Genomic DNA, 6522 nt, shown 5'->3' on the forward strand with positions numbered 1-6522 from the left:
TTTATACAATCATTAAATCGTATCTATCTTAATAACAACTTTAAGTAAATAATCCAAAGAAATTGTTCTCATTATGTTTGCTTGAAGGTGGAGTTTCACAAGGTAGTAGGTTTGGTCTTATTCTTTACTTTCTCTTTACGCAAAACATATCCACGATTACTGGACTCTTAATAGAAAAATTTGCAGACCAAAAAGCAATTGTGACTACCGCAAGAAATCTATTAGAATCCTTTTTAAAACTATCAATGAACAAATTTCTTTTTGTTTAAAACATAATTCATTCACGTAACACTTACTTTAAGAGAAACACTTACCCAAATTTAATGTAACAATATAAGAATATCATTATACTAAGAAATATCAAGATAAAGATCTATAATAATATGGAAGATGTGCATTTTAAACAAGTTCTTCAGAACTTAATGTCGCATCACGTTTTGGTTGTTAAGATGGTTACTTGCTATAGAAGCTACAGCTTATATAGTTAAGCTATATACCTACGTAGTGCAATCTTAAATTTAATACTCAAATTCTGCCGAGATTAAAGTCAAAAATTCTATATAAAATGGACAACGGTACGTGAAAGACGAATATTGTACGGATATATCATAAATGGTTTCTCATTAATAAACTTCTCTTGGATATGATGTCTTGATTCAATTCTTTGCAAATCTAAAAAAAAACAACTTAACAAATGGTTGAGTTCTGATTGTTGCTATCAATCAAAATAATGAAAAGTGAAAATATATAAGTAGTAGTAGCCTGATAAGTAGACAATAGACTTGTCTTTCATCTCTACGTTTGTGAAAAATGAAGACTTGACTTTTTCTTCGAATAACGAAATAAAAATTAAGTAAATCAACAAGACTGATTAATTATTCTAATTCTTTTTAATTTATAATATTTAATTTATATAATATTTATTAATATTTTTAAATAAGTGTATAAATGATTTGATCTAAACAAATCGGACAAAAATATGAGCAGTTTTGTTCATTTCCAAACAAGTTATGTTGTTAAAACTATAATTCTAAGCGATTAAATATTTACGTGTGAAACGGTAATCTTAAATTATGTAGAAAGTAGAAAACCTCTTAATTATAATATTAGGGTGAAGTCTACAATTTCTGCACAAAATTTTAGCTGCGCATAAGTATTTAAGATTATCAGTAATAAAATATATATAAATAAAATTTATTAAGAAATTGATAAAATAATCTGTATGGTATTGTTATTTTTAATAATGTTTAGTAATGTATGTATATATAAATATATATATATATTTAAAAGTTATATACAAACTTTCAGTTTGCAGAAGTGCGACCAAGTGAAATGATAAGAACCTTTTCAATGCTGCGATACTCGCATAACATGGAGGGTTCAACAAGTTCCAATCAATTTCCTTTTTTTAATTTTATATTGAAATATTAAAATTATTGTCATACATATAAATTTCAATAAAGAGTCAAAGTATGTTTATAAACTCTTTTTTTTCTATATAATAGCAAAAAAAATGAGTTTGTTCTATATTTTTAATATGTGAGCTCTTCAATAAAAATGGTTGAAAATAATTTTTAAATACTTCTAAACTGTTGTTCAGGATATGCTAATAAAAACTAATGTGATTACATTAAAAATTAAAAATTTAAATCAATATTGGATTAATCACAATTCTATATAGATTGGATTATGATTTTGCTATGGTTATTTGCAAGTTGGGGGACTTGTAACTGTAACCTGGGGATCTATGTTCCTTACCGCTTTCCGCAAATAATTTTATTAAATCTACTTTGCCGAGCCTCTTTACTTCATCCGAAAAAAGATGCTCACTTTGGTATTTTTGAGCACTTGCTCGAACTTCTTATTCTCTTCTCAACAAGATATGCAAGTTCCACGCTGCTATAATAGCTGCTACTACTGTATTATAGATCTTGCACTATAAACAATATATTTACAGTGACTTAAGTATAAAAGAATAATGGTTAGTTCAAGTATTTTATAATCACGTTAAAAGTATAGAAATTGTTTCAAACGATATGATTTTTATTTAAATATCAACTATGTTAATAAGTGTTGATGAGGTGGGATTAGAAAAATGAACCAATGGACTTACTTAGGGTTAACGGTCTATTGAATTATCGTATATAACTCGAAAAGTTTAAAATCATTTTGAACTTTGAATACAGCCTTTGAGGTTTTTTAAGAAGATGTCTCGTAATTGACAAAGATATTCTAGAGGATTAGCACTCAGCACATTAAATCTTGGTTGTGATAGCACCAAAAATACTCAGAAAAATAATTTGGGTGTTTTAAACCAGATTTTAACTAAATCTTAGGTCTATAAGATCATGTTGGTTCAATTATACTACATATTTTCTTTATCACATGAGCTAAAATTTATCTAATAAAATGATCAGGTCAACTTACTAGTTGTGGTTATAGCATATTTTTCTTAGTGTTGTTACAAAGCATATGCGGGGTGCTTTTTTCGTACTCAGCACAAGTGCTGCGAGAATCATTGTAAGTTTGGTGTTAATATATAGCAGATTTTTATAAAGATATATAAGCATGAACTAAAATAAAATTTGTGAAAGGAAGTTCCCACGAAACATCTATAAACTTTGTTTGAAGCTTGTGAGGAATGAATATATGCTGCTAAAATGACAAGTTTTGAAGAAGATATATGGTATCACACAATAAATAGTGAAAAGTCACTATTGTTCTATAGTTTCGTGTATATATGTTTTCATATCTTGATTGTAACTTTGTCACTGTGATTCCAACATTGTTACTTAAATGTCATTTTACATGTTCGTATATACAATGTCCTTTGTTTTTGTCATAGAATGGGAGAATAATTCAGTAGGTTTCATGTTTTTACACCGTTACAAAATATACAAATCTAGTAGAAAAAAACCACTGCAATGAATCCTTTAAAAAATATTAACCACACAAATGACAAAAAAGAAATGTATGTTAATAAAGGAAATACAATAGGCATACAATTGTGTTCGTCGGACACACTGCAAAAACATAACAAATCCTTTGAATCCCAGCAAATATTTGTTTGTATAAAATATGCGCAAATACTATATCAACACTAAGAGAAAAAATAACAGCCAACAAAAATCGCAACAATTCTAGTACCGAAAATAGCAACAAAAATCACAAATATCGGCAACATGTAATGTAGCACTACAATCGGTATGGATGACTTCAGACACTCGTTTATGTGAGCATGCTGAAATTATTAGTAAACGTATTGTACACATTTTAAACTCACTTTTAGTGTAAAAATTTCTATTTGCAGTAATTTGAAATGATTATTTTGATTAAAGTAACTCAGTTGCCCAAATTGTCTTTGATCACGTTATTTTTCAGACTGTCCGAGGATGATATTCGAAATACTGCCAATTACATTATGAAGAAATTTGAGTACACAGTGTAAAGATAAAATGGAAACGAAATATTATATAGCAACTAAGCAATGAGTGTACATATTTTCCCAAATACTGACGTGGTAGTATACAAGACATGTACAGAAATTGTCATTGATGAGATTTTATGTATTTGTTCAAAAATGTGTTTAATTAAAATCAAATATTTAAATTAATCTGTCCTTAGGAACATATGTCGCAAATTCTATAAAAACTGATCGAAAATGAATCGATGCATACCCAACTGTAAACTGACTCTATTATGTTCAGAGAATAAATAATACTGAAACTAGTCTTTTACTATGTTCAGACGCACCTTAATTTCATAAAAATCTTTATTTCATCTTCGTTTCAGCGAAATTAAGCTATTTTTTACATAAAAAAATTCAGTTTTAAGGTTAGACCGATATTAAGGAAAATAGCATTAATTTCGTTGAAACGAAGACTGAAATTTAGGGATATTTCAAATGCAACTATGAGTAAGACAAAATTTTAGCAAAAGATAAAGTTGAGATAACGAAAAAGTGACATTTTTTTTAAATAAATGTCAGTGACAGTTGACTTTAATGAAACCGGGAAAAATATTTTGAAAGCAGTGCAAATTTTTTAATTTAAGTATAGAGAAAAAATTGTAACTGTTATAAAATTAAAATAGAGTGAAAAATAATAACTCACATACCTAAAATCCGCTAAAGCTAATAAAACTACTAAATGCCATTCTTTATAGTTATAATAATCAAGTTTTAAAATTTCCCAGATACAAATGGTGTTTGTAGCATGTGATTTTTAACATTCGATTTGTAAACAAAAAACATATGATTTCGTTAATTTGTGGCAGTATGAACACTTTCTAAATTAACTTAGTTTCATTTATACGAAATTAAGGAAATTTGGCTGCCTGAAAATAGTATTTGTGTAAATGTATGATTCATAAAAATTTAGTATTTCGTTCGCACAAATTTTTTTTTATTTATTTATTAATTTAAATATATTAGTTTTTGATGAAGTAAATTACTTTTTTAAAACACATAAAAACATTTCATATACATTGTACTTCATGATATTTACCAATTTAACCAACGCTCAGTTTTATGGATTTCTGCATAGAGTGTACTGTATTATAATTTACAATTGTGTTACTTTTTTGTAGTTGCATTGACTGAAGCAAAAAGTGTTCAAAAAAATATCACCGCAAAAAATATGCAAAAGGAACACTGTTAAAAAGTGACTGAAATGTATTCATATAGGAACCGTTTTACATAAAATACCCATAAAAAGGATATCAACGCTATGGCATAGTATTTGAGAGGATACGCGAATACGAGTGTATCACTGACAGACGGACTCATGTATGAGTGAATGGTGAAAAATTTGCTTACTGTGGCGCCCATTTCAGTCTTCAATTTATTCAATTGTTTATTTTCCTTTTTTTCAACTAAAACAAGTAAATAAATGAATTAATATATATGCATAAAAACTTTATCTGACTGGCGATTTCAATTATTACTTATTTTTCTATTAAGATTAAAAAAACGCTCGAGTTGATATGCATTTTCGGCTATTAAATCTGTTGAAAAATGTCGATTTCAGCACAAATTTGGGAATAAATTTGTTTATTTTAAAATCAATTTTTATTAATAAAAATATTTACTCAGAGAGTTTTTCAGAGAGTTGAAAAATTTAAATATCATTTAAAAAAAATTTAAAGCAACAACTGAAATCTCTCCATTTAAAGTAAATTTATTTAATTTATGATTTATAATTTATAAATAAGTAAAATTTAATAATATTATTTACAAATACGCAATGCACTTAAAGCGAATGCTGTATATATAAAAATCATAAATTATTAATAACAAATCAATGACATTAGGATTTGTCATACTTATTGTAAAGGCTTTCAAAAAGAAATTGTGAATGATAATTACAATAATCTATTAAAGTTAATTTAAGTTATTTCCATATTTAACAAACATGTGTTCCCAAACTTCCATTTATATAAGTTAAATAAAACGACCTTTCGGTTGTTGGTGAGAAACAGATCTGATTTATTTTAATTTTTAAATTCTTAATTCTACCTTAACATTCTTAGTCTAATTCTTTCTTACTTTAAAAAAATGCTGAGTTGCAGTTCACATGCTGCAACCCGATTCCAATAAACAAATTTAGGGTAACCTGTCAACAGTATTGTGAGAACATTTCAATACTGTTGTAAACAGGTAAAATAATTTATACGTAATAAGCAATATTTATGTCAACTATGTTGACTTATAATAAATAGTAAAGTAAAATAAATAATTATATGTAGGGAATGTTAACTAATGTTAACTCCCCCCCTTCTTAAGTTCGAGTGTCCTCTGCTCGATTTCTTAGATGTTGCACTATTTCATTGACATTAATTTTTGCCTTAGGGCTTCTGTTTAACAGTATCACCAGTACAAAGATGATAATTGTAGTTATTATTGGTAAGGAAATTAACCAAAGTAACTTATGCTGCCAAATTTCGTTTTGCATACTACTGATGTGATTAGTGTTGTCAATATGAATTTTATGAAGGTACGGTAATGACAGTTTTATGTCGTGATCCGCATAATTAACCTTCATTGTCTTAGGTGGATGTGCTTCCATAAGTAGATTTGCATTTTCTGCTAAGAATATAGTGGAGTTTATTTTTATGGAGTTGGAAAATGTAACCAGATAGGTTCCTCCAGTAACTTCAATTTCATACTGATCAAAGATTTTAGTAGATGATACATCGTTTAAAATTATAATTCCATCTGCAATTTTTTGGATTTGAGGTAAATGTTGTGCTGATTCAGTAGTACAGTTGGCTGTATTATTATTTAGTAGCTGTGAGAGACAAGCATCTGCTGCTGGCTGGCATATTGAGACTGTTGTGGTAGGTGTGCAGTTTTTTATTGGTAGAATTTCATTTGGACAATTTAATGCTTCGTTTACCTTTAACTTAACAATGTTTTTATTTCTAATTACAGGATAAATGCTTATAAAGTTACAATATTTATTAATCTTTGGAATTTTTAAAACATAATAAATTACATCGAGATTTTGCAATATTTTTAATTTT

The sequence above is a fragment of the Teleopsis dalmanni genome, chromosome 1, assembly GCF_002237135.1.
Source record: "Teleopsis dalmanni isolate 2A chromosome 1, ASM223713v2, whole genome shotgun sequence".
Classification (NCBI taxonomy): Eukaryota; Metazoa; Arthropoda; class Insecta; order Diptera; family Diopsidae; genus Teleopsis; species Teleopsis dalmanni.